The sequence below is a fragment of the Lycium barbarum genome, chromosome 4 (assembly GCF_019175385.1).
Source record: "Lycium barbarum isolate Lr01 chromosome 4, ASM1917538v2, whole genome shotgun sequence".
In the NCBI taxonomy this organism is placed as follows: domain Eukaryota; kingdom Viridiplantae; phylum Streptophyta; class Magnoliopsida; order Solanales; family Solanaceae; genus Lycium; species Lycium barbarum.
The window spans coordinates 65,240,226-65,253,120 of NC_083340.1; positions in this window are offsets into that span (position 1 = coordinate 65,240,226).

Genomic DNA, 12,895 nt, shown 5'->3' on the forward strand with positions numbered 1-12,895 from the left:
ACAACATCAAGGGATCGTAAATAGGATCATTAACTTCATAGACATCATATCTTGCTTTAGAATCTCTAGGCTTAAACTTATCATCATTATTATTGTATTCATGATATATTCCTCATCTTTATATTGTATGAAGCTCTTTATAATCGTAGACTCATAATTTCCGATATGTAGGAAAATCATGGAAAGATAGAAGGATTCATGATATAGGAGTCATGCCTTAGAAAGAAGGGACTATCCCTACATACCTCTTTCATTTAACAATTTCCATCGCTTGTTTGTTCTCCTTTAATGCTCACGTTTCTACCTTCAAGGGAATTTGCATTCATATTAGCTAATCGATTATATGAACATGCTTACTAAAGCTAGAGAAAATTGGGCAGCATTTCCTTTATTTATACAACTTTCCTCATTTTACATATCAATTCCCAAATGTCTGTAATAACATTCGCAACATTATAACCAACAATCTTCATTCATCTACATTACCCTCATTTCACAATTTTACTTCAATTCATCCATAATCATGGTCATAGTATACTAGTACGTTTCTTGCATATAATGTTTACCCCATATTCTTAATATCATTTATAGCATAATCATATTCACAATATATCAAGAATCATGACTCATCCCAGGCTACTACTCAAAATCTCATTATTCTTATCTTTATAACCCATTTTCTATCTCCATTCAAAATCTAAGTCTTTCAACCTCTCAATATCTTAAACAGTCCGTCGGGCATTATACGGACCACTTATACGGTCCGTATAAAATTGTACGGTCCGTATAAGTGTCCGTGGTTCACCACCCTGGAAACAAATCTTGCTGTTGGGTTATAACGACCCTTATACGGTCCGTATAAAATTCCACGCTCCGTGTAAGTGGTCGTGTAACTCACAGCTTTTCCGAAGTTGTCCTCGTCGTTTCGTTTGATCTCCAATCCTTATACAACCTTCTTAACACTTGTTTAATACTTCATTAACAATCTAAAGGATGTTAGAGCTCGTCTCCAAAACTTAAATAATCCCTCATTAATTCGATACTCGTAATTCTTGCCCGACACACAACATATACCTTGCTTTCCTTAACAACTTTCATCTCTTACCTCAAATGTCTTTGAAATCTCATTTAGAATCATCAAATATTATTTCTTACTTATCAAAACATTTTATTCATCGTGCCCTTTGTCAATCTACTCACTGTGCATGAACGGAAAAATTTTCGAGGTGTAACATTCTTCCCCCCTTGGGAACATTCGTCCTCGAATGTTAAACTATCCAGGATTCTACGAAAATTTCGCCATATATTTTCCTTCAACTGGCCCGAAGTATAATGACCACACTATTGCTTACCTCTTACTCCTCTTTTTAAGTACCCACTTGGTTTCATTGGCTACATATAAATACTTGCATGTTACATAATCGTTCTGGTGTGATTCGTGTACATACACATCTATACATATACATGTATCCATATCCGTATCCGTATTCATAATCGTACTCATTTACATATCGTATCCATAGTGATATTCCTATACATATCATTTATATAGCATACCCGACCACAAAGGTTCGGTGTTTCGCGTACCCGACCATGGCTAGGCTCGGTGATTATATATACCAAAACTCTTTAGTCTATCGGTCGTAACTTATCTTGTCATGCTCTCTTCCTTCCTTTATTTTTCCCTTGATTATCATATCTTATGTTCTACTATAGAAAACCTTAGGTCTCTTTCTTAATTGTCACTTATAAATCGCAATATCATTAATTACGACTTCACCGTTAGTACCTTTGCCTCTATTCTAGTATAACATCGCCATCCTTTACAATTCCCCATGAGTTATTTGCTCTCAATGTCACGTGGTTCAAGGTCTTCGCGAATGATTTCCCGTACAGTCTCAGATGCTTGCTCAATTCGTGTTCGTTTATTTACTAGTTATTAGACTCATTTCTACGTAACTCTCACTCTTTGTTTTAGAGTCTATATCTGTCACATCTTAGGGTCCATCGTTTCAACCTCTACACTTGTATTCTCTTTACTCGCTTCCCCCTTTAAGGGTGTTACTTGTACCATTCTCAAACCCGCTGCCTCACCTTCGAATCTTGAACTCATATATCCCTTACTATACTACATCTCATTTATGTCGTTTCCCATAATTTATAGCTACGATAATTCATGTGTGAAGTCTTAACATACTCATCTTGCAATTTTGTAATCAAGTAATACAACCGACATAGCAATTCGAACAAGGATGTATTTTACTTAGCTCATCTGATAGTTATGAGTCAATGTCTAAATCTGCTCCAATTAACAACTTTTTGCCCCATAGGGATGCTCACAATAGTAGTATGTCTAGTTATCCATACCATCCATGCAATGTCACTTTCCCTCTTCTTCGGTGCTCAAAGTTCACTTGCAACTTCATCTTTGTTTTCCAGGGCCTAAGTCTCATGCGCAACTATTACCCCTTATTCCTCATGCTCTTTTACTCTTGTGTTCCACTCAACATTGATTTCAAAACCCATCAGAATCATATTGTATTTGTCGTTGATGATAGCTTTACTCTATTGCTTTATCGTTGTACGGTAAACTCAAACTCATAACTCATGATCATCTTTTTCTTTTCAACTTATTACTTCATATACTTTACTCGTTCTAACTTGGTATAGGATATTCGGAGGAGATGCATCTTCCTTTAATCATAACAAGACTACTTCTTAAGCACGCGTACTTTGCGGTGCATTTTCCTTCTCTTTCTATTCCCATTCTTATTCCTTTACATCCCTTCCTCCTCAATTTATCTTATTACCTCCCCTTGTATAATCAATCCTTTATTCTTCGCACGAGGAACCCTATTCTTAACTTAGTACCGCTTTGTCCTTTAGAATATACTACATTTATACAATCCATTCTTCGCTTCCAAAACTTATTCTGTTCATTCTGATCATCCCCTCTCATCCTTATTATGTTAATCCTTTTTCTAACACTCGTCCTATTTCATTGTTCATCTTTCTGTAGTCTTGGTCCTTTACATCCAGCTAAAGATATCACTCATACTCTTGATTATACCAATCACAAACTACTACTACTTTGCCACATCACTTTTCTCTGATTTCTTTTTCAAGTTGACTTCCCCCTTTTTGCTTGCTATCATTTCTGTCATTGAGGAACCCCTATGTTGGACTTTCCCCTAACAAGGTCTTATAAGCTTCCTCATCTACTGTCCCATGGCTCGCTTGTTGTTTTCACACTTGCATTCACTCTTTATTCATATAGAATATGTCACATCTTTAGTCGTTTCCTCGCTATACTTTGTATTACAGTTCTTTCCACGCTCTCATTATATCTTGATCATAATCAACGCTATAGAGTGCCACTTATTTACCTTATTCGCAAGCCTGCTCGTAAAGTAGAATAAACCCTGCGAAGTAAGCATACTCAACCTGTTACTCTTTCTAATCAGCCCTATTACACTTACCATATAAATTGTTTTACCAATGGATTCACATTCGTCATACCCCTGCCTCAATCATGTTGTTACTTTATTTTTCTAATAGACTTGTCGTATTTTACTTGTACTTATCCATCAAATCAATACTTCAGTATCACACTCTATTGGGGTTACCCTTTCCCTTCTATGTCATGTTTTAGCACTACCAGTCTCCCTAATTTACTCTAGCATTTCTCTTTACCGCATCAATGTCGATCTTTAATTACCGTTACTATCAATTCAACAACATTTAGCTCGTCTCTTGTAATCGTCAATGATACTCCTAACTTAATCTCGTCCTGCCATTACTTTTTGCACAACATCTTTTCCCGTTATGACATATTACAAGCTTATATTTTATCTCCTTTAGATTCTAGGAAAATTTCGGCAGAGTTTCCTCTATACTTCTTACTATCCCAAAACCTGCATGCAGCAAATACCAACAATGCCTCACCAGGCTAATATATACATATGACATACCTCAGCCACACAAGGCTCCCACTTTCAAGTAAAAGCACAAAGATGTCGAAACTTACCTCATATATCACCCTTCGAGATGTACCTGATCCTTTAGCGATCTGCCCTGTTATCCCTTCCTATTTACTTTCCCTTTCATCCTTCAGCTTTACATTCAATTATACCTCAATATTCTTACCTTACTCGACACACAGCTTTCGTGTCGTCGCTTACCTTTGTTCTGATTCATTCAATTTGTTTAGTTCACAACTTATAACTGAACTTATCATCAAGAGATACCTTTAGTCAATTCCTCTATTGTACTTACACCGACTTACCTCTATGAAAACCAATCCATTATCATATAAATACATATTCTGATAACGTAGCCTCGACGAAGGGGATTACCTCCGTAACTTTCAATGTCATCAATCACTTTCTTCTGTCAATACCGTTCTTCTGTTGCAATCAAGGGTAAGTATAAGGAATCTCATTTCCTATGGCTTAGCTCTATCGCACGATCTTAGAGATGAAAGAAGAGTAACCATCCTAAATGCCCTATAGCCTCCTGTTTATAGATGTGGCGCGCAACACATCATAAACAAGACATTACTAGACACGGCTCGTAGACACTTCCTAGGACTGAACTGCTCTGATACCACTTTTGTCACGACCCAGCTAGGGCAATGACAGGTACCCGGGGCTGACAACCGAGCACCACTCGTTCTATTACTCATTCTACGTACAATCGTATTTCTTATGCTCATAATCGTAGGAAAACCATTTTCATTGGAAACATATTTACCTTTATATACATAAGCCCTTTGGCTATCCATATAATACATATATACACGTGGAAAATGGTGAGACTATGCTACCCACACATACGTATCTACGAGCCTCTACTAGAGTACTAGACATATGGACGGGACAGGACCCCATTGTGCCCAAAACATATATTTACATAAAATAGTAAATCAATGGCACCTCTGGAATAATGGAGTGCTCTCAAAAGTCTGCTTATCGGCTTCTATAAATCTGGATCGCCTCCCTGTCTACCTGTGGGCATGAACACAGCATCCAAAGAAAGTGGACGTCAGTACGAACATTGTACTGAGTATGTAAGGCATGAATAAAATAAACATAATAGAGAAATCATAAGACATAAGATGAAGGTATAACCTGCGTAACTTTTAAGGGTGGATACCTTTCATGCCTATATCATATATTATATAATCATAGTACATGTATCATCATAGCGTATACCTCGTTGTATCATATATATATATATATATATATATATATATATATATATATATATATATATATATATATATATATCATAGTATTGTATCTGCTCATACACTTTAAACATTATCCGTATTCGGCCACGTAGTGGCTCGACAATATCCGTATTCGTCCACGTAGTGGCTTGACAATTTCACATACATGTCTCCCATACCCGGCCATAAAAAGGCTCGGTATATCATATTATCATCATTCCCATCACATACATATCATAAGCTTATCATAACTTTCCATAAAGCATGCATTTGAATTTTAAGACAACCTGTGAAAATCATATCATATTTGTAGCATTAACTTCGTAAAAATATCGTACGATAGGCTTTACAATCTCTAACTTAGGCTCATCATTACCATTATTGTATCTACAGAATACCTCTTACCTTTATCTCATATGAAACCCCCTATGAACATAGACTCGTAATTTTTCGGAACATTGGTCATAGAACATGCCTTAGAGCTTATAGACAATCTATAACGTTTCTACCTTCAAGGGAATTCGCATTCATATTAGCTAATCGATTATATGAACGTGCTTACTAAAGCTAGAGAAAATTGGGCAGCATTTCCTTTGTTTATACAACTTTCCTCATTTTACATATCAATTCCCAAACGTCTGTAATAACATTCACAACATTATATCCAACAATCTTCATTCATCTACATTACCCTCATTTCACAATTTCACTTCAATTCTTCCATAATCATGGTCATAGTATACTAGTACGTTTTCTTGCATATAATGCTTACCTCATGTTCTTAATATCATTTATAGCATAATCATAATCACAATATATCAAGAATCATGACTCATCCCAAGCTACTACTCAAAATCTCATTATTCTTATCTTTATAACCCATTTTCTATCTCCTTTCAAAATCTAAGTCTTTCAACCTCTCAATATCTTAAACAACATGGAATTACCATAAAACTTACCTCTGATAGTGTGGGAATGATCTTTGAGTGGAAACACTTCACTTAATCAAAACCCTAGTTCAACTTCCAAAGAGATTTCTCGTCTTGGATGAACCCTCGTGAGTTTCTTGCACTTGATTCTCTTGGATTTATGATATGAACCTTTGATTTGCCTTGAATTTGTGTTGATGACATATATAGAACCCTCTAGAACTCTTGAGAGAGATGAAGAAGTGAAAAGAATGAGAAAATAAAAGTGGAAACATGTATTTATACCTGCAACTAAATCAGTTCGTCGGGCATTATACGGACCACTTATACGGTCCGTATAAAATTGTACGGTTTGTATAAGTGTCCGTGGTTCACCACCCTGGAAAACATTCTTGTTGTTGCGTTATACGGACCCTTATACGGTCCGTATAAAATTCCACGGTTCGTGTAAGTGGTCGTGTAACTCACAGCTTTTCCGAAGTTGTCCTCGTCGTTTCGTTTGACCTCCAATCCTTATACAACCTTCTTAACACTTTTTTAATACTTCATTAACAATCTAAGGGATGTTATAGCTCTTCTCCAAAACTTCATTAAGCCCTCATTAATTTGATACTCGTAATTCTTGCCCGACACACAACATATACCTTGCTTTCCTTAACAACTTTCTCCCCTACCTCAAATGTCTTTGAAATCTCATTTAGAATCATCAAATATTATTTATTACTTATCAAAACATCGTATACATCATGCCCTTCATCAGCCTATTCACTGTGCAAGAACAGAAAATTTTAAGAGGTGTAACAAGTATGAGGACCCCATACTACTTCATACAAAAATGCACTCCCTCAGAGAAGAAGTCATCCTTTGAGATTTCTGGAGATGGAGTTCTACGATGTCGAGGAAGGTTGTGTGTTCTTGATGTTTCAGGATTATGCCCCTAAATATTGAGGGAAGTCCATTGCTCCCGTTATTATGTTCACCCCGGAGCAACGAAAATGTATCATGATCTTAAATCTATATATTGGTGTAATGGGATGAAGAAAGACATAGCGGAGTTCATAGCTCAATGTCCTAATTGTCAGCAAGTGAAAATTGAACACCAAAAGCCCGATGAATTGTTGCAAGCTATGGAAATTCTGACTTGGAATTGGGAAGTGATAAATATAGATTTCATTACATGCTTACCTCGTTCTAAGAACAAATATGATCCTATATGGGTAATTATTCATAGACTTGCGAAGTCAGCTTATTTCCTACCAGTTAGAACTGCATATGTAGCGGAAGATTATGCAAAGCTTATGTCAGCGAAATAGTACGACTCCATGGTGTTCCAGTATCTATTATTTTCGATAGATGGACACAGTTTACGGCTAATTTCTGGAAATATTTTCAAGAAGGTTAGGGGATGCAGGTGAGTATTTCATCCATAGACTAATGGACAAGCTGAGCGTACCATCCAGACTCTTGAGGATATGCTACAGGCATGTGTATTGGATTTTAGAAGTAGTTGGGATGACCAGTTACCGCTTATCGAATTTGCCTATAACAACAATTATCATTCTAATGGCCCCGTATAAGGCTTTATATGGGCGCAAGTGCAGATCTCCAATTAGGTGGTTCAAAGTGGGAGAGACTAAATTGATAGGGCCAGACTTGGTCCAGCAAGCTATAGAAAAGGTAAAGCTTATACAGGATCGATTATTAACAGCTCAGAGTCGTCAGAAATCCTATGCAGATAATCGTCGAAGGGACTTAGAGTTCCAAGTGAAAGATTGGGTATTCTTGAAGGTGTCGCCAATGAAGGGCATCATGAGATTTGGTAAAAAGGGAAAGCTTAGTCCTCGGTATATTGGGCCTTATGAGATTGTACGCAAAGTAGGCCAAGTGGCTTATGAATTAGATCTACCTTCAGATTTGGAGTCAGTCCATTCGGTTTTCCATGTATCGATGCTTCGTAAGTGCATTGGAGATCCTTCTAGAATTGTACCTGTAGATGATGTTCAAGTCACTGAGCAATTATCCTACAAAGAAGTTCCTGTTTCCATACTAGATAGGCAAGTACGGAGACTCAGAACCAAAGATTTAGCTTCAATTAAATTCTTATGGAGAAATAATAATAAGAGGAAATGACCTGGGAAGTAGAAGAAGACATGAAGTTCAGGTACCCATATTTATTTCCACCCCAGAGAAAACTCAGGCAGAGACGCCATCATCCCCAGGTTTGTAATGCTTTCTTGGTCGTGTGTTGTCATGATTTTTGATGTTGTTGTTGTAGCCCTGTGAGATGATATATTTTGGGTTGCTGAGACAGGATGGTAGTGCCATATTACAAGGGAAACTCTGGCAAAAATTTTGTAGGATCCCAAAAGTCTAACATTTGAGGACGAATGTTTCTAAAGGGGGAAGACTGTTACATCTCGGAGATTTTGGATTGTTGCCTTGCGAGTAGACTAATGCTAGCCTAAGGTGAATATGAAGTCCTTACGAGGTTACCGAAAGTATTAGATATCTTAAAGTGTGTACCATAGGATTTTGTAGTCATACGAATATGTGAAACTAAGTTCGTTGAAGGAAGTGAGATGTAAGTCATGTTTAGAAAGGTTTTCGCCGTAATTGAGCTAATATTTATTTAGTAATGTCTTGAGGGGATGCTATAGGCCCTATTTTATGGTTAATGAAGTGTTATATAAGTGCCAAGAAGGTTTCACAAGGATTGGAGGTTAAACGAATCAACGAGAGCGAATTTGGAAAATATGGGTTATACGACTACTTATACGGTTCGTATAACATTACAAAGAAGGGTCAATCCCTGGTGGTATTATGCTGTCACGTATACGGACCGTATCCGTATAATCCCAACGGGCAGCTTTATTTTTTCTGTTGTTTTTGTTATAAATAGATGACCCAAGTTCTATTTTTCATTTTCCATCTTCTCCACAACTCTTGAGAGCTCTAGAATATTCCACACACAAATCCAAGAGAAATCAAAGATCAAGAGGCAAGAATCAAGATATCCATGTGTTGGGAGACTTGCTAGGGTTAGTAAACTTCAAGAAATTCTTGGGCATTGAAGCTAGGGTTTTCATATAAGTTGATAACTTACTCCAAAGCTCATTATTAGGAGATAAAAGGTTAGTTTTCATGCTTATTTCGTGTTATTAAGAATGTGTTATATCCCGTATTTTTGTGTATTCGGGAAAATTTGAAATAATTTTGATTTGTAAGGAATAAGGTCATTTGTTGATTTGCATTAGTATATGTGTGTGTTGTTCACGAAAAATATTGGTGTGGAAACACGGAGGAAGGCCAAGGGCAAAAATTGGAATTTTGGAAATTAGTTTCGGGAATTACAAAACGAGAATTTTAACCAATTGGGCTCAAAACAATGGAAAGAAAAATGAGGCCCAAAATGAGGAGGGTGGCCGGCCAAGCACTATGGCCCAACCCCTCATTTTAATTAATTTTCCATGTGCTATAATTTATATAAGTATAATATATAAGTGGTCCTTATCCCTTTGAAGTTTCAGGAAACATAGAATAGAAAGAACAAAGCACAAGAAGAGCAAAAATGAAGGGGCATTCGGCCCTAACCCTTGGAAATTCACCCTCAAAAATTTTGATCCAAAAATTATTTTCTTGTGGTATTCCTACTATATTAAGGATCCTCTACAACATGGTGCAATTGTTTGGGAAGAAAGAGCCCTTGTTTCTTCAATATGACAACATGTTAGAGTGAAGGAGATTGGAGAAAAAGGTAAGAATTCATTCCATGTCATTATGTTATGAAGGTTCGTTTGTGTTGTAGTGTGTGGAAATGAGTAGAATTCACGAAAATATGGAGGTTTGCAAAGTGGGTGTGCATATGTATGTGTGGCCGTGTGTGTGTGTTAATGTACAAGTGTGATGAGTTGAAATTTATGTTGTATTCTAGTTGTGTGTAGGATGGAATTCATATTGAGAACGAAAGTGGAATGAATTTGGTTGAAGTTGGAAAAATGGAATGTGGCCGTGTGGTATTTGAAGTTTGGAAGGAGAATGAATTAATTTGGTTTAACATGTTAGTTGTGTTGTTGTGATGCTTGCAATGTAAATGAAGTTAAAATGATATAAGTTTGCATTGAAATGGAATGTAGAAGCTTATGTCGTTTAGGTATGATCTTATGACAATATGAAAATGAAGTTGTTAAGGTGCAAATTATGATGATTGTTGATGAACTTGGAAGATGGAAACATGTTATGAATAAGTATGTTAAAGATTAGAAGTTGTGAATGAATTATGACTTTGGCGGAAAGTTTGTATATTTTGTATATCTCGTGAATATTTTGTAGAAATGATATGAGATGCTTCCAAACTATATTGTGATGATCTTGGTTAATGATGAATGTGAAATCCTTGAGATTTGTTTGGAAATCTGAAGTTGACATGAAAGTATTGCTTTATGTAGGAAAGAAGAACATTGACGTTAGATCTATTTTGTTGTGATTCGTGATGTCTTTGGTATTGTGGGTTGTTGTTGTTGATATATTGAGCCGAGCTAAGCCTCGGGGATGTTATATGTATAGGGGAAGTGCTGCCGAAATTTCGGTAGACAAATACATAGTTAAATGAATTCTTAAAGTCTTGCAATTCCTAATTGGTAACTTTGACCATTTGTAGATTCTGAGCGAAACGGGATTTGAGTTTTGGACGAGCGTAAGACACTTATAAGGTATGTAAGGCTACCCCATTCCTTCTTTTGGCATGTCCTAGGTATTCTAGGTCGATTTTTGAGCCCTGGAGGCAATTCTGTTCCTGGAAATCCGAATTGGAAATCGAGTACTATTCGTTCAATTGAATTGAACCTTAAAACTCATAATTTTGTTGAAAAGTGATCATATGTCCGAAACTTTTGTAAATGTAATCGAATCGCTTCGAAACTTCCATGTATGATTCCATAGACCCCAAATGTCCGTGATTCATGTTCGTCGCCTCGACATGACCCGAGGTGGGCCCGCTAACTTCGAGACTCTTTTCTTTGCTCTATAAGGCTCATTTTTGTATAATGTCGGCAAAGGACTCTTGTTTATGAAATTGGCTATCATAAATTAATGTTTTGATTGCCACGATATCCTAAATTATGTTTTGAACCATAAATACCATTTTGGAAATACTTTTACGAAATGAACCCCGTATTGACTAATTGTTCGAACTACTTTGACAAATGAGTCAACATATGATTTTATCAAGTTTCAAAAGTGTTTTGATATACAAATTGCATTGTTTGCTCACGACTCCGCTCGTGCCCTTATTATGACTTCATTCACCGGTTCCCGGGCCGGTTATGATTCGTGCGCACTATGATAAATTCGGCCGTATGGTGTGTTACGGTTCCCGAGACCTCGCCATAGGGTCGGGTTCCGTTTGGAGTTATGCTGTGATATGGCTGGTGATATGTTACGATGATATGTGTGTTCGGGGATGTACGGAGATTTGAACCTTCTGGTGTTATGCTGTGTGTGGCACCAGCGTCGGAGTGGTGACCACGTTCCTGAGCTTTGCATGATTTTATCTGCATTATGTATATATGTTTTGGTACAGATTTTGATATACTGGTCAGTATCCCCTTTTTGTATCCTGTTTGTTTCCAGTTGTGGTTTACATTTCTGTACTCTATGCTTTACATACCCAGTACATCTTTCGTACTGACCCCCTTTCTTCGGGGGCTGCGTTTCATGCCCGCAGGTACAGACACCGGTGATCCACCACTGTAGGCTCCACTTTCTGCTATTTCGGAGTGCTCCCTTTCATCCGGAGCCCACATTTTGGTATATATGTCTTTTGCTGTACATATACTTCTGTATATCTGACTATTTGGGTACGGCGGGGCCCTGTCCCGTCATATGTTTTCGTTCTGTATTTGTAGAGGCCTGTAGTCATATATGTGGGTCGAGGGTCCTATATGTGTCTGCTTTGTTTGCGATTTGTGTCTTAATGCGGTCCGTCTGTTATGGTGGCCAAAATGGCCCATATGTTTGTATCTGTACACATGATCGGCGATGTGCATTCCGCCACTCCTTTTGACTTTGATATGATATCTTTGCACGCGCGACCTCTTAAGATAATGTTTGATATCAGATCTGTTATAATGATTAATATGAAATCTGAGTTAAGCTATAATATGATGATTTGGTATGTTCGTCTGTCTGGGTGTCCAAGTAGGGCACCAGTCGCGGCCCACGGGGCTGGGTCGTGACAGAATGCTTAGTTGTTGAATAACTTGGGTGAAAGGAGAAAGTAGAAGATGAGGTCTAAATGTAGATTTCATGATATTTTTGAGTAGTAAACTAACTTGAGTCATGATTCTTAGTGTGCTATGGATATAATCTTGCTATGAAGGGTATTAATGATGACAAGGAAGTGTTGTATAAAATTGTGTAGAGGGTGGATGTGAAGTTGTTGATGTAAGTTGAATATGAGAATGAACTTTGAGACTTAATTGAATATGACTACTTGAGTATGATATTGTGGATGTTATTATGGTTTTTTGGGGGTTGTTATTATGATCTGTCCACTCATATTGTGGATGTTATGAGTTCGCCCCCTTCATCACTTAGGGTATGGATGTCGTTGGACCCACCGAACGTGCTCCTTTAAATGGGCATCGATTCATTCTAGTCGCCATTGATTACTTCACCAAGTGGGTAGAAGCAATGTCACATAAATCAGTGACAAAGAAAGTGGTGGCCGACTTTGTGA